The 24,411-nt window shown below is 40.5% G+C and overlaps 1 long non-coding RNA gene across 2 annotated transcripts; it reads left to right on the top strand.

The window, feature by feature from the left end:
• Nucleotides 1–482: 482 nt before the first annotated feature.
• On the top strand, nucleotides 483–9,549 carry LOC130605019 (uncharacterized). 2 transcript variants are annotated; one of them, XR_008973591.1, is made up of 3 exons: nucleotides 483–606; nucleotides 2,662–2,859; nucleotides 8,876–9,549. It is a non-coding gene; the product is annotated as an uncharacterized LOC130605019 (long non-coding RNA). The 2 variants fall into 2 exon arrangements; XR_008973590.1 differs by lacking the exon at nucleotides 8,876–9,549 and adding an exon at nucleotides 8,153–8,840.
• Nucleotides 9,550–24,411: the final 14,862 nt, after the last annotated feature.

Raw genomic sequence — 24,411 nt, 5'->3', positions numbered from 1 at the left:
TATAACATGTAGTGCCGTGTCCTTCAGGAAATCAGCGTATAAACTGGCCAACATCCATCTGTGTAAAGTATAGCAGAGGAAAAAGCATTGAGGTTTGGGACAGAAGGGAAGGGTGGGATGTACAAGTCAAGAAGGGAACACTAGGTAAACTGGATCAACAGCTTACGTTCCAGCTTATTAGATGGCAGCCATCACACACTTATATACATCTTCAACGAGGTGGAACAAAAGAGCTTGTGAATGCAATCCAGCCTCAGTTCGGAGGCTCTGGTGGGTGCTGGTGTAAGAGCTATCCTTGCGCTGTGGTTTGGCTCTGACAAAGGCGGCCAGAAGTGGAAGTCGCCGGCTACTCATTTCTAAACTGTATCTAAAGGGGGCGTCAGAGACCCTTCGACTTTTAATTTCTTCTGAAATTGGAGATGGCGGTATCGGTTTCCTCCTTTCTAGAACAATTACTGGGTGGTTAGCTCCACCCCAGGCGCAGTTTATCTGGACGTTGTGCCCTATTATGAGCTCAACTCTGAAGCAGATGTAGCAACAAATTTCTTGGCCATTGACAGCTTCTGCTTTTCTTTAAATGCCTTGAGGAGAAACAACCTGTTTCAGGTGAGAGACTATTTGTGTGTAAAGGTGTGTGTATGTATATTTCATACGTGTGTATATATATAAAAATATGCACATATCTGTTATATATGCATGTATATATCTGTGTATATATACATACGTTTGTATTACATTTTTTTTCTTAGCTACCTAAGAAAAGAAGGTGAAATACAGCGACCTCAAAAGGTCAAAGCAGGGAAAAACAGTGCTTCAGTGCCTCTGCTTTGGACAAATTTTGGCTCTTTGTTTTCCTGGTATTGATGAATACGTTACCATATGCTGCTTTCAAAAAAAAAAAAAAACAAGTCAGCATCTCTTACTCCATGGTAAGTTGCCATACAAAACTTAAATCTGCTTCTTTTTTTCCGTAGAACATCTTTGCTCAGAAACCCTCTAATGTGAGGGATTGGCCAGCTTCTCCGGCACTAGAGATTGCTTTACAGTGTTATCTCAGCTGTTCCTCGGCTCAGAGGTGTTACAGTATTTACATAGAAGCCCGCTGCTGATAGCTGCATTGGATTCCTCCCCAGTCAGACTCTCCCTGTCACATCCTACATTCCCTTTGGCTAGAGAGGCAGACACTGCTGGAACTGAGACAAAGCCAGCTCCTGCTGCAAAATCTACACTGAACAGTCTGTATTTTCTTGCTTACTTCGTAAAAAAAATACTGGCTTTTTCTACTCTTTCCTCAAATTTTAAATTTCCAGGACTCACTTATAGGATCCTGGTAGACATGAGAGTTTATCAATCCACACGCACCCCTGGTACATTACAGGGTCAAATGAGAAGGGCACCACACAATGTATCTAAGTCCCAAATTACATCTGTTTCCTTGTAGCAACTCAAAAAGTACCCAGCTAATGTTATTCTGTTGGCCAAATCATTCTGCTTTCTGCATTAAAACAATATTACAGCCTCAAATAAACCAAGCAAGCAAAGAAGCAAAACCCTACTGAAGTACATTATGCAATGTCATCTACAGGGAAAATACTCCAGCATCTGACTGGTCAGTGTCCCTGAATGCTGTGTACGTCTCATGACTTAGCTATTGGAGTGACCCCGGAGACAATGGAAATGAAGGCAGTATGGAGTGTCAGGAGAGCAGAGAGATCTGCAGTGGACATGATCTGTGTGTGCCACAGAACAGCCTGAACACACAGGAGCATGTAGCCTCAGTGTGTACGCAATATTAATGGGGTAGTAAAATAATTTATGTATGTGTGGCACATGCCCACGGGTAAAAATGGACATGTTATTCAACCAACAAATTGCTGCTGTGACTGCAGCCAAAATTAGAACAGTTCTTGCCTCTGCATGGTTAAAATGTGAATTTAAAAAAGACACTGTGATCTTATGATGACCAGAAATCCTCATAACTGCTTCTCAGCTGTAAATGAAAAACATTCAGCTTAAAAATAAAGCTTTGATTCTTCAAAACCCGTAAAGCATAGAACACTTGTTACCAGTGACTTTAGATTATTTACAGTACTTAACATTGCATTCAGAAATGAAAATGTGTAGGATCAGGTGGGCTATTTTTTTTTCCTTATCCTTTCAGATTATTCTTTTACTATGTGTACATGTTCCAATAAAACCAACAAACTTCTCATAATGCACCAAACCATTTCATGTACAGTATACACTTACCTAGCAGGTCTTAAAGCAGACAGCTGCTCACTTAAAATCTTCTATTTCTAAGCCCAATGAATTATGACATATAAAATCTGTCCTAGCACAGAGCCAAATGTTACCTCTCTTAAGCCTCAGGCCAGCATAATCTTCAGAAGAAATTTTACTTTTTCAAGAATAAGAAGCAAATGCCACTCTGACAGGTTTTCTTTTGTCTCACAGCAGCTGTTTGGAGTTATAAAGGCTTTAGAAATATAAGCAGCATTGCAGCAAAGTCGTATTGATGGGCAGGAGTCTTGATGAGATTGGAATGCCAAACATACAGTGTATGATGAATATCACTGTCACAAACGAGTCACTGTCACAAAGGAGGCATACTTGGTTATCTATGTCTGTTGTAGTTGTGAATCTGTCTCTGTGTTCATGCAGACATACAAAGAGAAGTCAGAAAAGACAGATCTGCAGTCACAACCAACCTGAAGTTGTTCCCTGTGAAAAGCTCTGCTACACTTTTCCAATTATATTTTGAGCCTCCCAAGTGAGAAATCCTTCTCCTGTACTACTAGAGGACAGCTTCCCAATTTAATAAACACACTGTCAGGAAAACTTTTCCAGAGAATTTATCAGGTATTTCCCTTTCTTAATTATGTCTCATTCAGCCTAGTAGTAGCCCATGTTTCACACTTAATACATTCCCTGTCTTCTCAGCATTTAAACCCTTCACATAGCTGCAGTCTGTTATTATCTCTGTGTCTTTTACTCACTCATGTACTGCTGCACATCTATAATTAACCTAAAACATCTTAAGTGTGTGCTGAAATGGTGGAATCATGAGGTGGCCATTGGGAGTTAGAGGTGCAGCTGCAACATCTTGTTATGAAGCTGAATTAGGCACAAGCAACGTAAGTGGAGAAGGTGAGTGGCAGCAAAAAAAATTGCACTTCTCAGTCTCCGAGTCTCCAGAACCATTATTTGCCACATGCCACTTACAGAGAAAGGCTGTGACTCTCACTCTGCAGCAGAAAGAGAGCTCAGAGAGTGCTGAGAGATCCTAAAAGCACTGCGCCTGCCAGGGAGGAATGCCTGGCTTCCAGAAGTGCTGTGTGTCTCTCGCAAGCCAGAGCATGGCAGGCACAACAGGATAGGACTCCAGCATTCCATACTGTGAAGATTACAGTCTGTTCTGAAATAAAAGGCAGCTAGGGGAAACTGCTACAATTTAAGGCTCCTCAGGCTGTCTTATGCACTGAGGGACATGGAGTAGTTAAAGAGGGCAGAAATAAGTCCTGAGCACTTTGGCTGTTGCCAGCATGTGTTTCAGTTGCCAGTCCTGTGCAGTGAGAGATACCTCCTGTACATTAGAAAGCTGATTGACAGTATTTCAGTCTCATTTCTACTGTTTCTTTGGGAGTTCTTCCCAGTTACAAAACACATCAGACCTAAATATCAGAAAAGGTGGAACATGAAAAACATCTTTGTGTATGCTTGTTCATTATCACACAATCATCATTTGATACTTGATGAATCTCTGGCTGCTAAAACAGTATCAATGAATAACAATTCCAAAAGCATAATTCCTAGATGTACCAGAGACAGTATGACACTATCTTATCTTAGGTATAATTTAAAAAACAGTGCTTAAGGCTAAATTCTGACCGGTTAAATTAAATTTGTGATTATTTTCATTTAAATTATATTTCCTTCTTGCATGTGACTGTAGAAAGCCCAGATTTGCAGGAAGCATAATGAAATGACATGGGACTTCAGCATATATTTCATTAGTATATAAATTATCTAGATTAAGACCTAAATACTTAAAGATGACAAAGGAGAATAGTGAGAAAGAATGTAAGACACAAACTCAGAAATTTGCAGCCAAAGACAGTTCCTCACCCTGATTTATGTCTCACTCCAGTTTCAGTTTCCTCCAAGCTCACTTCACTCTTGTTTCTTTGCCATAGATTCTACATCTGACATGTTCTATAGAAAGAGATCAGGACTTCATAGCTGTCCTGGGTTCAGCAGTAGCAGTCATTTTTCTCCTTCTTGGTAGCTGGTGTAGTGCAGTGTTTTGACTTTCAGCTCGGGAACAGAGCTGATAGAGATGTTTTGGTTTGGCCAAGGACTTTGTGAGCCTCATGCTCTGCCAGGGGGAGGGGAAGCCAGGAGGAAGCAGAGACAGGACACCTGACCCAAACTGACCAAAGAGGTATTCCATACCACAGCACGTCATGCCCAGGATGTAACTGGGAGATAGCTGGAAGGGCTGGGAGACGGCAGGGTTGGAGGAGGTATCGGTCGGAGCTTGGTCGGGCTTGGGGGCCGAGTTATCGGTCAGCTGGTGCTGAGGTGTTGTATTCTCTTCCCTTGTTATTTCCTTTATCATTATTATCATTGGTGGTAGCAGTAGTGATTTGTGTTATACCTTAGTTACTAAACTGTTCTTATCTCAACCCGTGGGAGTTGCATTCTTTTCAATTCTCCTCTCCATCCCTCCGAGAGCAGGGGGAGGGCAAGAAAGGGGGGGAAGTGAGCGAACGAATTACCTGACTGGGTTTAATCCACGACAATAGCCTATCTATGTATTGTTTTTCAAATTTAGCATCACAATTGGTACCAAACCAGTGCCATGAGCAGATGTATATCAGTTATAAATAGTGGTGTTTCTAGCACACTTCTGTAACCTTTCAGTTTAGTCTAGTTCTCTGTAAGCCCTTCTGCAACACCTCTGAGTCACAACCATCTGTAGTAATCCCTGTCGAAGTCTGTAAGGACTATTCAGAATGTTTCATTCTAGGAATTTCTTTTTTCCATTCTTTACTGCTTCTAATGTCCCCCTTTTCATCAATTTCCTTTACTTTTATGTTATTATCACTTTCACACTATTCTCTGTTTCATTACCTTCCTTCTGTTGTAATTCCCATCTTTGTCTTCTTCACTACATATCTGTAAGTTCTCCAGTGCTATATTCTCCAGTATACATACATGATTGTGTGCAGCCACCTATATGCAAAACCAGCAGACACCAACTCTGTGAAAAGGAATCAAACTGCTGAAGAGTTTTCTAGAGAAACAAGAAACATACCTTTCTTTTTTTTTTTTTTTTTCCCCCCAACTAGCATACATTTATAGGAAGATGAAATCTTAGCACTTGTATTTTGTCATTACTGGCCAGTCTTCTTATTTATACCCCACTGCATAACTTTGATCTTACCAACGTACATGAGCAGGAGTCTACCACAATGAGCGGGGTTCAATAATTTGAAACAAAAGGAATCTGTATCTACCAGCTGCTGCAAAGCGCCGTGTGAGTTTCCAGATTGTTTCTCAGCTGCTTTTTATTTTTCAGAATCAGAGACATATGCCTCATAATTACAAGAAAAGCAACAATGAAGCAGTCTACTCTAATTGCATTCTAGCTAAGGAATTAACTTTTAATAAAGGAAGCCATCAAATGCTGGCTTTTCTGTTAACCTGTCTACATGCATTCTCTTTTATTGCATGTTAAGGCAGGAGCTCCTACATTTCTTAATCTGTATAAACTAAACAGAGAGGGAAGTGTTGCTTTACAGATGAGAAGCTAAGATTCAGCAGGATGAAGTGACTGAACTTACGCTGGAAATTAGCAGTTCATGTAAGAATTGAATCCTACTTCTGAAGACCAGTTCCAGCTGGTGAATGAGAAGCATGTCATCGTTTCAAGTATGAGTACATAAAGGCTCTCTGAATCTATGGTGTACATAGAAACAGTTTGCTCTGCCACAATTGATAGACATACACTTCCAAAAAAATATCATTTACAAGATTCTACTGCTGATGGATTCTACTGCTGCTATTAGGAACATAAAGATATTTGATGAGTCTCATAAAAATGTGATGATTCCAATCCACAATTTTGCAAAGTTGTACAATGATTTCAATAAAAGCATCTCAGTTATTAACAAAGGAAGTAGCTGGACTATGATACATGGAGAAAACATTGCAGCAAGTGAATTCAAGGGCAGAATTGGAGGATGCTGAGACTGGCTTGTAACTTTCTGGCAAAATTATTTCTCTTACTAAAAACCCACAGATTCCTCAAACTACATTTTACCCCAGAAGTTTTGTACTCCTGTGATAGGGGCATTTCTGAGTTACCTGTAGAACAGAATGCTTGATTTCCAATGTATTGGAATACTTTATTCTAGTTACTGTCATCCTTAACATAGGAAGCCCTGTTACTGGCTCAGCCAACTTAGTAATTATGTATGCTTGACACAAAGATGTTTAAAAGTCAAATTTAATTTAGTGTTTTGTATAAAGCTGTTCAACATGCCCTGCAGATAAATAGCAAACAGCAACAATGTACCCTTCCAGTTAAAACATCTCTAAGACATAATTAAAATTTTTGTTTATTGTCATTCTTTCTGTAAAGAATGGCCAGAGAGAAATTGTCCTGAACTTGGGAGCAATTATCCATTGCAGGTGGGGATTTGAATCATTACAAAAACCTTGAAAACTTCTTCAAAAATTGAAAGGTTAAATGCATGTTTAGGAACAGGTAATCTACCTAAAATCTCTGTGATTCAAGATCAGAGGAAGTACCAGATTGCATCAGTAAAACCTCATTGGCAAAAGTTCATCATTTAAGTCAACTGGGAAAAATGTTTCTGAACACAGAGTTTTAATTTGTTGCCTTAAGCATAGTAAAAGTTCAGGGGGAAAAAAAAGGTCAATTTGATGGTTCATAAAGCAATTATTTTCCCATAAAATTTCTTCTAAAATAATACACAAAACACAACCAAAGACAGCCACAACAAAGAAAATCTCAATGTTTTCCTACTTTGCAAAATAGTATCAAAAATATCAGGCCATGCAGTTGCCCTCAGAGAAATTACTCTCATGATAAGCAAATGTTTCCCATTGCACAGTGTCTTGCATAGACCAAGGTATTGGATAAACATTTGACAAAGCTTGACATGCAGAAAAATTAAAATTCAGCATACTGCTTTCAGAATGAGAAAAAAAAGGCCCTCAAACAAGGAACTCAGCAAAAATCAGTAAAAAAGAGAAGTTAATTGCTGAGTGAGGTTGCCAAGTCTCAAATCAGCCATCCTGTGCAGAGAATAGGGGCACACAGATGGGCTGGCATTGACATTATTGTCCAATAGAGGTAGTGAGTGAGGACCAAGTTTTCTAAGGATTCAGACTATATTCAGGCTGACTGATGGAGTAAAGGGAAAAAAACGCCATGTTTATTTAACTTTGTTTAACCACATGACATTTGGACACTGTATCTGCCAGGGCACTGAGGGTACTACAGCCCTGACTGTCCCTACCTGTCTACCCTGGGACTCCCCTCACCCAGCCCACAGCCCAGGACTCCATGTTAGCCGTGTTCCTGACCCCCATCTGAACCTTGACTTCTCAGCCTATCCTTGTCATTATGGACCTGTTGCCTACCCATGGATCTGGACCATGTTCTGTAGATTGACTTCCCAGGCTGACATCAGACCTGCCTCATCACCATGATGTTGCCTTTTGATCTGGACTCTCGGCCGTCATCTCCAGACCTGTCCTGCTTGCCTCACTTGGGCACTGTGGGACTGCGACCTGGCTGGTGGGACACCTGTAGCCCTGCTGTCCCCTGCCTGCTGTGTTACCCATCAGGGGATCCCCCATTTGCTGTAGAGAGGCCATACCAAGAGCCTTCCTGCTGATGCTGCAGGCTGCACTACCTATTCATTGTTACTCTTTGCTTTTCTAGCCAATATGTTACTTGCCTCTGCTCCCTTCACCACCATTCACAGAGGCTTTACATAGGCATTGGATTAAAAAAAAGAAAGCAGATACCCAAGATACCTTCAGTCAAGTAGAGCTAGTAGATTGCAGAGTCAGGTTTCATCTCTTATTTTCTCTCCTTTTGCTTTTTCATGACCAGAAATACATGCAACAGAATGAGACAGAATTTTATCTGTTAAGCTTCAAAGGCATTATGGTGCTTAGAATGCTAAGAGCTGAATAGAGCATTAAACTTGTATTTCACATCCCAGCAGAGTACTCTAACCTCTAATCTGTAATAAAAATGAGAAGGAATATCCTCCTCTACCTCCATGTCCTTTTTTATGTCTAGGTGGCGCATAAAAAGAAAACTGACAAAAGAAACAATAAAGAGTAAGTCCTATTTAGCTTCTCAGGAAGAAAAGATGCTCACAATTTTTGCAAGGATTTTGGGTTCTGGCTTCCAAGCAAACAGAGGATCTACCTCCTAGCTTCTCCTGTTCAAGAACACTAACTCCAGAAAGGAATGAAGTTTCAGATACATTGCAGGATTTAGCGTTTCCTGTGTATTATCTCAATGTTCCAGTGCCTAAATAATCTCATGCATTTTAGGTGATACCCACACACCTATGCCAGTCGTATGCAAATTTTCTAGATTCCTGTCTGAGTGACAGGCAACTAAGAACTAGGTACTGCAGCAGCTCCAGCCTTCCTTACATTTGGCACATTACATATATATTTTTTAAAGTAGCAATTAAAATCCATGGTGCTTTCAAAAATTACACCATTTTAAAGGTAAAGACTTTTAATGCAGAATCTCTGGTGAAATGTAAATTGTGTCAAAGCCTTTGGAAACAGAAGGAAACTACTTTGTCTTCTGTAGGACTCATCCGCACTGTTTCGTTTTTCTCTCACTGATGGTCACGCTGGTTCTCATTGAAGACCCTATGGCCAGTCAAGGTAAAATTATCTAAATGGATGCTGTAAGAATGAAACTGTTGCACCTATAACACTGTAGGGAATTCTAAGTACCCAAGTGCAAGAAAAATGGGAGTTAACTACAGCAAGTTCAAAAAAATTTTTATATGTTTGAGAGAAAATCCTTAGAAGAAAGCTTAAGGAGTTGATACAAGCTTCACCAAACTACTTCATAAACTTTCATTGACTTTATAGGCTTTGAAAGAAGCACAGGAAGAGTTGTCTATGTATATTGTTTTCCTATGAAATTAAGGACACAACTATCTATAGATAATAGAAGACATAAATACCCATGGATAAAGAAATATTTATTTGGTAGAACTATAACTAGCAAATTTACTTTGGCCTTTAATTATGAGTCACTGTGTACCTTACAAACCTGTTAATTCAGGTTGTCATCTTCAAAGGACACTGCAGGAGTTCAAACCCCAGCAAGAACTGGATTATTCATATTAAACTAAGTGATTGAAATATTTTGTTGATTCGATTTCATTAGTACCAGGAAGCAGGTGAAATTCCATACAAGCATAAAATAAATTCAGGATTAAATAAATAATAGGATAAATACTGAAAATTACTGTCTAAGCATATTCTGAAAATTAGGTCAGTTAGGCTGGAAGCATATAAATGAAGTAAGCCCTTAAAGCTTGAGACATTAAGAGAAAAAGCTAGAATGTGTACTGTAGTTAGTCTTGTGTTGTTGAACAACTTGCATCTATACTAAAGTCAGTAGCTTTCTAGCTCTTTAGAAGCCTTCCAATTTGGTATAACTAAGTTGTTCATATATATTAGTGAATTTTAAACTCCAAAAATTCCTGTGAGGCTTTTATTCACAAGAAAATGAGGTACAGATTAATTGACTTAATGATAAACAGGAAATTGAAAAATGCATCTTAGAAGTACCATTGCCGTGGTTTAAGAATCAGTTCAGCAGTCCTCAAATTTTCCACTTATCATCCCCACCCCTACTGGTGTTTTGGGGCATGCAATTTTACAGATTAATGTAACAAGATCAAATAGTTGTCATGATGAAGAAGTTGCTTTGCTCAGCCAGATTCTCCAGGTTGATCTGCTTGAAAGCTGTAAAGTTCTGCTGGTTTCAGCAAAGTTATACCCAGCTGAAGCCACAAAGGAGTGAGATTCTGAGCTCAATTATTAACAACAAGGAAATTAAATCTGGAAGTGTTTACCTTTAGGAAAAATATCTGGACAGTATTCAAATGAAAAGAAAAAAGACAGTCTTGGAATTCAAATGAGCATAGAAACATATATGTGTTGAAAATCACAACTTTACATAAACTCTTGCTTCCTGCTTCTGGAACTGGTAGGAAAATGCAGGTGGGTATAAAAATGTCACCACTGCCAAAACAGCTAATGTGATGTCATAGGTGGATTAGTTACTTAACCGGGCATAAAGTCATGTGAGATAGATTGAACTCTAAAATGAAGAAAAGATCTAGGTCCTACATAGGTACCACAAAAATCTGAGTCAGGGAAAAGAATGCTACAAAGGTGACTGTTGGGTAAATCTGTCTGCAAATAGAATTCCAATAAAACTAAACATGAGGTTATTGCTTTTGAATATTCATGAGTTTGAATGCCCTTTTATTTATAATGCATATCATTTATATGATCATATGTAGCATATTTATACATCAGGCTTTGTCAATTCCTATCTGTCATGCATCACTATGCTTACAGGGCATGAAAGAAAATAAATTTTAAAGTATTACCAAACCACGGCTTACTTAGCAACACTCTCTGAATTTATTGTGGGAGATTCTAGATATTTTTTATGTTCCTGTCATTACAGAATAGAAGAAGTGCAGCAGTACTACTCATCCTCAAGTATGTGGCACCATTCGGAATCAAGACCTATAACCAAGAGGACGTATTTCTCACTGTAGTATTACACACTAGCAATACAGACCAAAACAGTTTCCAATACTAGCACAGAACTGCATAAGAACTTATATTAGAATGAATTTAAAAGAACTTCTGTTGCAGCATTAATAATGAAGGGGGCTTAGACTGGTTTTAAAACAGGAATTCTTTCTATCTAGCAGCAGAATCGTATATGGGCTTGCATAAAAGGGTGACAAACTTGTAAATGAATTTCATTGTTTACTTTAAAAGGATGGGCAAAAAATAAACAAGAAAAGTCAGAAAATAAAGAAGAGGAAGATTAATTGGAGAAATTATTGTTTCAACTAACTTTATTGCTGTGCTAGCTTTTCTGGAGACATTGCAAAATCAGCTTTTATCAGTTATGGAAAAATATCAACAAACTAGATACACTTCTAGAACTCAGGTGCTCTTTGGAAGAAGTGTGTTTGGGGGTACTGATGCTCATTTTGGGAACATCTAGAACAACGGTTTTCAAGTGGGGTGCATGAAACCCAAAGGCTGCACAAGACAATCCATTGGGGTGGAGGAGAAAAATATTTTTCATAGCACTAACAAATAAAATTACAAAAAAAAAAAAAAGAAAATACTTTAAAAATAGTGTTTCTTTCATCTTTATCTCATTCTCTTTTTAATTTCTATCATTGTGTATAACATACAGAATATGTTAGTACAGTATTAGCTGTATATAATTTATACATTAATAAATACACATATATTGGGGGTACCTGTTCAAAAATTTTTTACTGATAGGATGTACAATCAAAAAAATTTGGAGACCACCAGTCTAGGATGCTTAATGCTGAAGGTCAACAATAAAAATAGGATGCAGTCCAAAATCTGATCAAGGGTGGCTGAATAAGTGAACTTAATAACATAAAGTTTAAGAAACAAAAAACACAACAGCCCCTTAAAACATACTCAGCACAAGGACTTCTACAACAGTTAAAGTCAGACATAAAATCAACTTTATAAATACAAAAGGAAATTCAACAAAATAAAGTACATAAAGGGGAAGGTAGAAAACATAATGAAGGAAAACAAAACCAATAAATGAAATCCTAAATCAAATAAAGATAAAAAAATCTCACAGGAAAAATATGAGGAAGTAAATTATGACTAACTAAATAAAAAAAAAAAAGCAACAAAAATAGGAAAAAATTAGGAAAGAGGTAAGGAGAATAAAGATGGACAATTAGATCAGGACTGAAAGAAAAGAGGGGAGAATGGAGGGTATGCTGGCCAACATTCACATCTCTCCCTCTTGCTGCATTCCAAGACTCATTGCAGTCTAAAAGGGAGTGCGAGCAACCAGGAGCGCAGCGAGCAGAGCGGGACGAGGCAGTTTGTGTGGCAGTTCGCAAGGCAGGCGAGCGGGATGGTGAGCGCTCTGTATGACCAGGGCCCGGTCCGGGAGCTCTTCTCTGGCTGCCCCGGCGGTGGCCAGCGTAGGCACCCAGACAGAGCCGGTGAGAGGGGAGGCTGCAGTGCAGAGCTCGGGGTGTAGAGAGTGCCTGCACTGGTCTCCTGAGGGGAGGGTGCACAATGGGCAGGGCTGCACTCGGTGCTCCCTGGTGGAGGTGCTCCTGCAGCAGGGGCTGAGCTGCGGGATGCTGTTAATAGGCTGCGAGATGTCAGGGAAGCTGAGAGGAAGCAGGAATGCTTGCTCCCGGCCCAAACTGTGCAGGGGCCTCGAGCTTCACCTCTACCTCATGAAGGAAAGAAGGAGGCCGTTAACCCGGGAAGCTGGGAATTAGTGACAAAAAAAAAAAAAAAAACCAACAAAAAAAAAAAAAAGAAAAGGAGGAAAAGGACAATCAAAAGCAAGGGGCTTCCCCGTAAATCCCCTGTCCCCTCGCAGAACCGCTTTGCTGTCCTGCAGGGGGCTGATGAGGAAACACGCTCGCACCAGAAACAGCCGGCTGATGCCCTGGTAAAGAAGATCTCTACCGGTGCTGCCAGGAAAAAGCGGCGGGTTGTAGTAGCAGGGAACTCTCCTTTGAAAGGAACAGAGGCACCCGTCTGTCGGCCTGACTCCGTCTCAAGGGAGGTGCGTTGTCTACCAGCGGCATGGATCAGGGATGTGGCAGAGAGGCTGCCTGCTCTAGTAAGTCCCACTATTACCCACTTCTAGTGATCCATGTGGGTGCTAGTGATATAGATAGCAGTAGCCTGGAGAACATAAAGAAGGAGTACAGAGCCCTGGGGGAGGTGGTTAGGGGCTCTGGAGCTCAGGTGGGCTTTTCATCAATTCTCCAGGATACAGGGGAGGACCTAAGAAAAGGCTAGGATGATCAGCCAGGTTAATAAATGGTTAAAAGGATGGTGTCATAGTCAGGGGTTTGGGTGTCTTGAACATGGGACCCAAGTTTGTAGGCCAGGTCTAGTGGGGGCTGGTGGAGCTGGTCTGATAAAGAAGTGAAAGAGCAGTTTTGGTAGGAGGCTTGCCAGGCTGGTCAAGGAGGCTTTAAACTAGATATGTTGGGGGAGGGGGGCATCATTCCATTCCAACACACCCAGTCAGTGTCCAGAACCTATAATAAATGCTCGGAGCAATGTAGAGATATTCCAGCCGCTCCAGCCAATGAGCCGGCTTCAGTTGGAGCTCGGCTCAGATGCCTCTATACAAATGCCCGTAGCATGGGGAACAAACAAGAGGAATTAGAGATGTGTGCACATCTACGGAGGTATGATATAACAGGCAGCACAGAAACATAGTGGGATGGCTCCTACGACTGGAGTGTTGGAAGGGAAGGTTACAGGCTCTTTAGGAAGTACAGGCCTGGCAGGCGGGGAGGGGGAGTTGCCCTTTATGTTAGGGATAGGCTGGAGAGTATGGAACTCTGTCTGGGGACAGGTGAGCAGTCCACAGAGAGTTTCTGGGTCAGGGTTAAAGGAATTATAGCTATGGGAGACATTACTGTGGGGATCTGTTACAGACTGCCTGATCAAGGAGAACCTGCAGATGAAACACTGTATAGACAGATAGGAAAAGCCTCATGCTCAAGGGCCCTTGTTCTCATGGGGACTTCAACCACCCTGACATCTGTTGGAGGGATAGTACGGCCCGGCACAAGAAATCCAGGAGGTTCCTCGATTGTGTGGAAGACAACTTCCTTCTGCAAGTAATAGAGGAGCTGACAAGGAGAGTTGACGTGCTTGACCTCGTGCTCACCAACAGGGAAGGGCTCGTTGGAAATGTGATGCTCCAGAGCAGCCTTGGATGCAGCAATCATGAGATGGTCGAATTTGAGATCCTCAGGACAGTGAGAAGAGCGTGCAGCAAGCTCACTGCCCTGGACTTCAAGAGAGCAGATTTTGGCCTCTTCAGGAACCTGCTTAGTAAGGTTCCATGGGATACAGCCCTAGAGGGCAGGGGGGCCAAAGACTCTTGGTTAATATTCAAGGATCACCTGCTGCAAGCTCAGTAGTGTTGCATCCCAACTAGAAGGAAGTGCAGCAGGAGGGCCAGGAGATCTCCTTGGGTGGATAAGGAGCTGCTGAGGAAAATTCAAAGGAAAAAAGAGTCTTATAAAAAGTGGAAGCAAGGACAGGCGGCCTGGGAAGAGTACAGGGATATTGTCTGGGAAGCTAGGGACCAGGTTAGGAGAGCTAAGGCTCAGTTAGAATTAAACTTGGCTAGGGATACTAAGGATAACAAGAAGGGATTCTACAGGTACATAGCAAATAAAAAACAGACTGGGGAGAATGTAGGCCCCCTCAGGGAGCTCTCGGGAGAAGTAGCTACACAGGATTTGGAGAAGGCTGAGGTTCTGAATGACTTCTTTGCCTCAGTCTTCACTGGCAAAGGCTCTGACCACACCACCCAAGTCTTGGAAGGCAGATGCAGGGACTGTGAGAATGAAGACCTTGCGCCCACTGTAGGGGAGGAACTGGTTCGAGACCATCTTGAAAATCGGAACGTGCACAAGTCCATGGGTCCTGATGAAATCCATCCGTGGGTCCTGAAGGTGCTGGCAAATGAAGTTGCTAAGCCACTGGCCATCATATCTGAAAAATCATGGCAGTTAGGTGAAGTTCCCGATGACAGGAAAAAGGGAAATATAACCCCCAGTTTCAAGAAGGGGAAAATGAATGACAGGGGGAATTACAGACCAGTCAGTCTCACCTCTGTGCCTGGCAAAATCTTGGAGCAGGTTCTCCTGGAAGTCATGCTAAGGCACATGAAAAACAACAAGGTGCTTGGTGACAGCCAGCATGGCTTCACTAGAGGGGAAATCCTGCCTGACCAATTTGGTGGCCTTCTATGATGGGGCTACAGAACTGATAGACAGGGGTAGAGCAGTTGATGTCATCTACCTGGACTTGTGCAAAGCGTTCGACACTGTCCCACACAACATCCTTGTCTCTAAATTGGAGAGACATCAATTTGATGGATGGACCACTCGGTGGATAAAGAACTGGCTGGATGGCTGCACACAAAGAGTTGTGGTCTATGGCTCAGTGTCCGGCTGGAGACCAGTAACAAGTGGTGTCCCTCAGGGATCAGTGTTGGGACTGGTCCTGTTTAACATCTTTGTCACTGACATGGACAGTGGGATTGAGTGCGCCCTCAGCAAGTTTGCCGATGACACCAAGCTGTGTGGGTGGGTTCATACACTGGAGGGAAGGAATGCCATCCAGAGGGACCTTAACACGCTTGTGAGGTGGGCTGATGCCAACCTCATGAAGTTTAACCATGACAAGTGCAAGGTCGTGCGCCTGGGTCGGAGCAATCCCAGGCACAGCTACAGGTTGGGCAGAGAAGAGATTCAGAGCAGCCCTGTGGAGAAGGACTTGAGGGTGTCGGTCGATGAGAAAATGAACATGAGCAGGCAGTATGCACTCGCAGCCCAGAAAGGCAACCGTATCCTGGGCTGCATCAAAAAGAGAGTGACCAGCAGGTCAAAGGAGGTGATCCTGCTCCTCTACTCTGCTCTCGTGAGACTTCACCTGGAGTATTGTGTGCAGTTCTGCTGTCCTCAACATAAAAAGGACATGGAACTGTTGGAACAAGTCCAGAGGAGGGCCATGAGGATGATCAGGGGACTGGAGCACCTCCCCTGTGAAGATAGGCTGAGAAAGTTGGGGCTGTTCAGCCTGGAGAAGAGAGGGCTGCGTGGAGACCTCACAGCAGCCTTCCAGTATCTGAAGGGGGCCTTTAGGGATGCTGGGGAGGGACTCTTCATTAGGGACTGTAGTGACAGGACAAGGGGTAACGGGTTAAAACTTAAACAGGGGAAGTTTAGCTTGGATATAAGGAGGAAATTCTTTCCTGTTAGGGTGGTGAGGCACTGGAATAGGTTGCCCAGGGAGGTTGTGAATGCTCCATCCCTTGCAGTGTTCAAGACCAAGCTGGATGAGGCCTTGGGTGGTATGGTTTAGTGTGAGGTGTCCCTGCCCATGGCAGGGCGGTTGGAACTAGATGATGTTAAGGTTCTTACCAACCCTAACTATTCTATGATTCTATGATTTGAACAATCACCTCCCAGTTTCAAATTTGAGAGATATGGTGAGGATAGATCAACTGAAAGAGATGCTCATAAAGATCATTTGGCAGTTAACTCCCATTGTAGCTCTTAGAAATCCTTCTGAGACCCAGAATCATGAACATAGCCCTGACACAACAGGTCCTCTGTGGTACCAAACAGATACATAATAGAAGCAAAATGAAGAGCAAAACCACTAATGTTCCAGTACACCCAGAATGTAGCTGTGAGGCTTAAGCAGCAACTAAAAATTGTTTGTGCATTTCAGGCTCCATTTTACCAGATTCCAAATGCGGTTGGAAGTCACACGGTAACTTTTATGACTGAGAAGATAATGTAATTATAACATTGATTTCAGAAAGCTTAATTCTGTGCAGAAATAAAACAATGTTACTACAGACAGGTATTCTGAAGATAGCTTTTAACAAAATCTGATTTTTCAGAAGTTTGTTTCAATTCCATTTTATTATTGTGGAGCTTTAAGAGAGGGAGAAAAGAGAAAGTATCCATGTCATTCTGTTTGTGCTGAATAAGTATAAAAGATATTCTTTTGTTCCAGCACTTAGAAGGCTCCCTACAGGGAGTCTGCATATGAAGCACATGCTATGTTTTGGGCTTGAGTTTGGGTACATATATTTCTGTTATTTTCATTTCTTTGTTATTTTCCATATCCAGAACACATACTGTGGTCAATCGAAAGCTGATTTTTCCACCTTTTATATTAACATGCATGAGAGATGAATGTTTAATGCCTAAGTTTTAGCTGCCTACTCTGCCCTAGCAAGGATTCACAGCTCCTGAGTTCAGTGTTAATTCACAGGGGAAGTTAAATGTTTCAGAGAACAGAATCAGCAAAAAATCAACCCTAAGCAGTGAATTACCTCAATCAGTGTTGTGTTTCCTCTGATCCTATCCTCTAAAATATTAAACATCTGTGTACCATCACCTAATTCAGCATAAGATGATGCTTGCTGTTTGAGGACAAATGAGGACAATGGTCTTTTGGAAATACAGTTTGTCTCCACAGCTTAGATGCCCCCTCCTCCAGTCTACATTCACACACTTTCTAAGGGCTCAAGCCCCTTGCAATTCTCATTGAAAGAAACAAAAAATACTTCAGTTATGGCCAACTTTATTTTACAACGACTTTTTAATAGCTGTAGCTTATTGGTAAATAGCATATGTAATCCTCCTGTGTTCCAACTGTGGTAGACATATCCCTAACTCCCAGAACAAAGCTACAGGAAATTCTAGGCAGGAGCTTCTACAAGAAGAAGTATGGCTAGATATAGACAAGATTGGATCTCTTGCTACACCCCGGTGATTAGGTGGTTACTCAAAATGAGAGATATTTTGGGGCTGTTTCTGTACCTCTTCTTCCCTTTCAGCACAAGTAATTGTTGTCTGTAAATTCAGTAAACTGTCTGTAGAGCTTGTTGTCTAAGATGCAGGCTAGGAAAGACAGACTCACTGATTTCCTCAGGGATGTTGATGTAGCCTTCTTTACCACAGTTTCCCAAGGGTTCTACAGAACAAGACGATATCCACATATGAGAAACTCTGGAATATATTTGATGATATTAAAATCCAAAGCATCACACCCAGAATGATGCCAAGACCCGTGCTAAAGAAAATGCATGCAGTCATTTATTTTCTAGTTAATCATTAGAGCACCATTCCTGACTTTGGGTGCTTGACTTTGCAAGCATGATACAATTTGCACAAACATCCCAGGGAGGTTAAAACCCAGAAAGCTGATATTCAGTAGGACAGCATATAGCATCATAATGCCACTCTCTTTCCCCAGTGAAGTTGCTCTTTGCAGGAAATTAACACAAATGAGATGCTAATGCACAAGAGTTCTAAAGTCTATTGCAAAGGAACTAAAGAGACACTGAAATATCTGTATAAAAAAATACATACTGTAAAGACATCAGATCAGAATTTCACTTTTGTTATTACTCTGCAATGTGCACTGTGGATTAGAATATTATTCACAAAAGCCAATTTCCAGTTCAGTATCCACTCTTTACAAGCATCTTAATCAGAACCAGAAAGCATATTCCACCTCTAAACAGTATCTACAACTATTTAATTAGATTCTGACACTGAGCTCAAAACCCGAGGGAGGCTTACATAGCTACCTTCTCCAAGTACATGGTATCATTACTCATTTTGAAAACAGTAGCTATAACTTTTATCATATATTTTAGAACACAAACCTCTGGATTGTTAAGGCTTCTTAGACATGCTCAAGAGAAATGTACACAGTTAAAAACTAAAAGTTTGTTTAAAACTGAAAAATTAAGATTAACAGAGCAGCATAGAGTTGAATGCTTGTCTGATTCAGGGCTGTCTCCATTGCTTAACACAGGCGCTTGCCATTGCACACATTCTGAGCATGCTGCCTACCCGAACATGTACCCTTCAGCAACACTTCACTTAATTCATCTAGTCCTATTAAAGTAGTGAGAGAAGAAAAGAATCTATAGAGGGCACACAAGGCTATGCCTATGGGCCAGCCAAGAAACACCAGCACAATGAGCCAGAATAATCTCCACACCAAGCAGTTGCAGTCTGCCATCTGAAACCCAGTGACACAGAAAAGAAGGGTTAACTTCAACTGCAAGTCTATACAGAGATACATAGATAGAACTCTGTTTGAAAATTTCACTTTTGTGGGAAAAAAAGATATTTTCAGCCAAGAAAAATTTGTTTCCTGTATTTAACAGAAGTAGAATGTAACAAATACCAAGTCACACATGCCTCCTGGAAAACTTCCCAAGGAAGAGGGAAATATCAGATTCACTTTAATGAGTAATTTTCTAGGCAAGGATGACTTGCATGCAAGTTTTTGACATAGATCTACAAAGCTGCAATGTTCCTTCAATACATGAGAAAATATGGCTATCGATGAAGTATACAATTAATGTTTGGAATATAACACATGAAGAAAATCCCAAGTTCCAGACTACAGCTAGCCCAATAAATCTGCAGAAGTTCTCATGTTGTTAACAGACAATTTAAGAAGGACACTTCTGATTGTTATTCTCTGGCTTAATGAGAACAGGTGGCACACAACTAGTATTAAGTTAATTGAGTTTACATATCTGCTGGTCCTTTTCATTATCACCAACTCCCTGTGCTGAGCTTTGAGACTATGTGCTTTATTTAACAGATCCATCAAGCCTATTATCCAGGAAGACTATTAACAGTTATCTCCCCAGTGACTGAGATGTGCTGTGAGCTGTCAGAGCATTTTATTTCCACCTTGTTCATTCTTTCAGCAGTCTGGAAAATTGCAGATATATTTATATGTATGAAAATGCTACACAATCCAAAGCATAACCTGGTATTTTCTGCTAGTCTTGTGAGATGTCCAGCTGATAAATAAACCAAGAAAACTCAACTCAAACAATAGAAAAACAAATCGATCCTACTAAAACACTAAAACAGTTCTTATTTTTCATAATTTATAATTGAGATTACATGGTCAAAATACAAATTCCTCAGGAATTTCTTTTAAAATTAAAACCCAAGTGTTTACTATGCACACCTTCATTGTCAAAGGACTACTGTTAACCAGCCCTATATGGAAGGTGATGAAGTGGTTGAGCATCAAGAGAAAAAAGAGAAGTTAGGGTAGTGAAAAGCAGTATTAGTGTTAGCCTAATGAGCAATCCCTGCAGGTGGCACAGTATTACTGAGTTAAATGGGTTGCTCTAATTCAGACCCTAATAAAATACATGAACATGACAGCAGGCAGTGCTTTAAAATCATGACAGAGTAAACAGTGTCATGAAAAATAACTAGCTCTGGGTCTATGGACAGCCTAAACACTTCCATTTATTCCACGAAGTTCAGTTTATAAAACATTTAAAAAATGACCAGAAAGAATGTTTTCCTGAATGATATAACTCTACCAAGATAGCGTTTCTCATGGACTAATTTCATACTAATCACACTAATATTTCATACTAACATACTAACACTGCTTTCAATGTTCCTGTTTAGAAAATAAGACTGGGGCTCAGGGAAAAGACAGTGTGGATTTATTAGTTCAATTTATGCTGCTTTATGTGTACTGAAAAGTACAGAAATTGCTCAATTATCAGTAAGTCAGAAAAAATATACTGAAAACAGCCTTACCGTTACATCACAACTCTATGAACATTTTAAATTATCAGATTTTCTCTGCTAGGTGTTCACCCAAGCAGCAAAAGCGAGGTGAATATTGTTCACCAAAAGCCTTTTTCTCCTCTTTCATTGCCTGAACAGGACCAGCTACACTGTACCAACACACAGACATGCCCACAGCTACGGATGTGCCCTCAGGCCTTGGGTGGGCCGCAAGGAACGGATGGATTGCTGCAAACAGCAAATGTCTCTCAGGAGCTGAGCCCACTGAGCCTGGCACTGCCTCACATTCACACCTGTAGAACTGCAGCCGTGGGAGAAACTGTCTTTGCGCTAGCTCATGTAAGCACAAAAGGGAGGCTGGGCTGGCTGGAGCTGCCGGGCAAGGACAGAAGTGTGCTGAAGTCACCAACATCAGCTGGAAACTACATAACTCAATGGGAGCTGCTGGCTGCTCTGGTAAAGCATGGAGTGTAACCCGTGCCGCAGAGCTGAAGATGCAGCTTCCAGCCCTGACAGCGGTTTTGGCAGCATCATTTTAGTTGATATGGTAACTATTGAGGCAGGGAAACTGAAGACAGGCACTCATGCATGTGCATGTCATGTTTTGGAGGAGAGACCTGGACTATCCTAGAGATATTAAAAATGTCTTCCCCTTCCTTCCATGACAGGGATAGACAAATAAGGATGGCTAAAAAGTTTCACATCTATCTTACATAAAACTCTGCTTTGCCCACTGGAAAAGACTGCATTTTGGAACAGGCATACAATAGAAACAGCACAGAACCAAACAGGGAGGAAAATGTGTCCCCAGATCCCTATGGGAAGGTTTCTTTTTGTGTCAGTTACACAAGCACTCCAGATACTTCACGAATCCTGCAATTTCCTTCATTTTGTGTTTTCCATCTTTTTGTTAGAAAATGAATTTTCAGTGTATTTTTCTGTTACCACATTTGGTAATTCTTTTAAAAAGGCAGCTTACAAATGCTGTTGTATAGGCCACTTTTTATAATTCAACTTTTTTACGCTTCAGAAAATTCTGGTAAAATCCACTTAAGCTACATTAAATCACATCAGAGTGAAATGCTAGAAGATATTCTAAGTAAATTTCTTGTTACCTAGATATCTCAAAGAATATGTCTTGATTTGAGCATTTAGTTTGACAGAGTTAAGATAAATACGTGGTGATCTGAATTATGTCAAAATTATGCCTGAGTCATGTCAACATTTTCTTCACAGTGTATATGAAGAATTGGGGCTTTTTCATAACTTTTTTTCAGCACTGAAGTTGCTAAACAAATATTATGGTTGAAAATGTACGTATACAGATGTCATGATATTCACAGTTAGAATGCTGCTGGCAAGCCTGACAGCTTGCCAGCTGAAATTTTAAACACCCAGACAACTTAAGCAGAAGAATTAATTCAAATAAAGAAGCTGCTCAGGACATAGCAAAACAGTGGCAATATATTTCAGTCTTGACTTTGCTGCCCAGGCCCTTAACATTCAGTTGCAGATGGTTATTTTTTTTTCTTCCATTAGAACACAAACAGGCTAGTCTTCACTCTGAACATGCACTCATTGAAATAATACTGTGAATCAGTGCTCAATCTCTGATTGCCTTTCATAAAAGGCTACTTAAATACCTAATTAAAACTGCCTTCAAACATCTCGGTTGCCAATGTATTTAAGATGTCCTAAATCTGGCTTCAAGCTAGAACATGATAAGGAAGTAGAGTCTTTGTTGTTCTATTGAATGACGCCCTTATTTTAAGCAATTTTTACTAGAACATCTAAAATATTGATAATCCACAATATCAATGTGCAGACCTGGAAGACAGAGGGTAGGGGAAGATTCCTGCTAAGGCTTTTCTGGTTGACTTAAGGATGAGAGATTTCCTCTGCAGGCATGAAGTGTGGTAAGAGTCAGAGAGACAGTTGCTTCCCTCCCTTCTCAAAGGAGAATGACAGACAAAGGTGGAGACAGGTGCCAATTAGGAAAAAAGTTGATCAAAGCAGATATATTTATAGTTCACCTAAAAAAAAAATCTTGCTAGAAGAAACATGGAACTGTTTTTACATCCATAAATTAAAGCTGAAACACTAAGGTACGTATTTAGCTTACTGCAGACGTTTCTGCTTATCTCTTCAGAATTTGCTTATGACCCTTTATGCTTATTGCAACCCTGACCTAATGGCCCCACCAGTTTCTACCTATTGCCATCCAGGTCCCAAGTTACCCACACTTATATGAACCCTTATATAAAAGTTTGAATAGCAGTTTTCAGGACGGCTTTTTATTTGTATGTATGAAAACTTTGCATCTTTAGCCAAGGTCTAGGAAAAATAAGATACAAATTCTTGACCCAAACCCTCATTAGCTTGGTTGGAACATGCTGCCCTCTAATACTCTGTGCTGGCAGAGTTCAGAAACCTAGGAGAAGGATTGCCTTTTCCTCCATGGTACAGGAGCAATAGAAATAACTCTCGTCAGCTCTTTATTCCACCACATTCATCTTGGAACACTCTAAGGCATCTTTTTTAAATTTAATAAAATAAATCCAAATAGAATAACTTTAAATATGCAGAACAAACCCTTTTTGGAAAAATTAGATGCCAAACCACCACTTAAAGGGCATTACACTGCTTACATTGAAAGCCTTTTCCTATATTCCCACAGGGAGAAAGCATGAGTATATATTCATTCATACTTCTGTATATTGAAAAAAAAAATTAAGTCCTGGCTTAAACTATTATTTATAGAATGCACTTCACCTTATATTAAGTAAAACAGCAGGTTTCATGCTGACAAAATTAAGCACATGACATTTGTGATTACAGAAGACATTCTCTTAAGAATCAATTTTCCCTACATAAACGTACTACTACACAAGGTGGGCTTGTTTATTTCCACCACCATTTGTGTTTCTAGAAATGAAGTTTAAAACACTAAACCTGCTTCATCCATTTTTTCTTTCCGATTTTAAATGAGTGTTTCAGCTTAGAGCTGAAAGGTACAGAAGGTACTGTGCATAGGACTGGGCATCAAGATGAGTCAGGAACTGCAGCAATCCTCAGTGCCTCATCACTTAGCTCAGACTGACAGAATGCTGGTGAGTGAACACTGCAGGGAGAAATCTGGGACAACTGCCCCATCACTGAAGTATCTGTGTATAAAGGAGCAAGATTAGTTCATAGTACATTAGAAATCAAATGAGATAATGAAGCCTTTGAAGCTAATGAGCTACTCAGGAGCATTTCTTAGCCCCGAGTAAAACTCACAGGTGTCTAAAACACCTGTATAAGGAAGGAAATAATATGTTACTGTATCCTGTACCAGGATAGGAAAGCGAGACATTGAGGACAACTTAACCAGCTTGAACTTCATAAACGCTATAGTGAATCATTCACTTCTGTGGCCAGGTTGGTCAGTTTTCAAAACTGGAAATCAAGTGGTCCTGCAGGAAGTACCACTTACTTTCAAGATCTGAACATACCTGATCAGAGCTGCTCACAATTTCGTCTCAAATTGCACATTTTAAGATTTCCTGGGTTTTGGAACCAAAAATAATAATAAAAAAAAATCATAATTTTTAAACACTGAAATACTTTGGGCTTTTTTGGTGTGGGTCGCCGATTTTATTTTTTAATTTGGAATACTGTACCTTTTACTTCCTGTTTTATTATTTGACTTTCTAATAATGTATGATTTATGTAAGGAAAAACTGCATTACTAAACCAAGTGCTTGAACAGCTTTATTATTTTTAACTATGATACCTAAGTGCAACACTTAACTAACATTTGTGGAAAAGCACTGCTTTGGGAAAATTGTCATGAACTCTACAATCACATTATTTCCTAAAACACCCCACAAAAGTTTCTTAATTCCCTAACTTGTTTTCTGTTCTG

Source organism: Pezoporus wallicus, unplaced genomic scaffold (genome assembly GCF_028554395.1).
Source record: "Pezoporus wallicus isolate ANWC-B61680 ecotype Strahan unplaced genomic scaffold, APGP_CSIRO_Pwel_v1 contig_5418, whole genome shotgun sequence".
Lineage (NCBI taxonomy): Eukaryota > Metazoa > Chordata > Aves > Psittaciformes > Psittacidae > Pezoporus > Pezoporus wallicus.
This window is presented reverse-complemented; position numbering and strand designations above follow the sequence as displayed.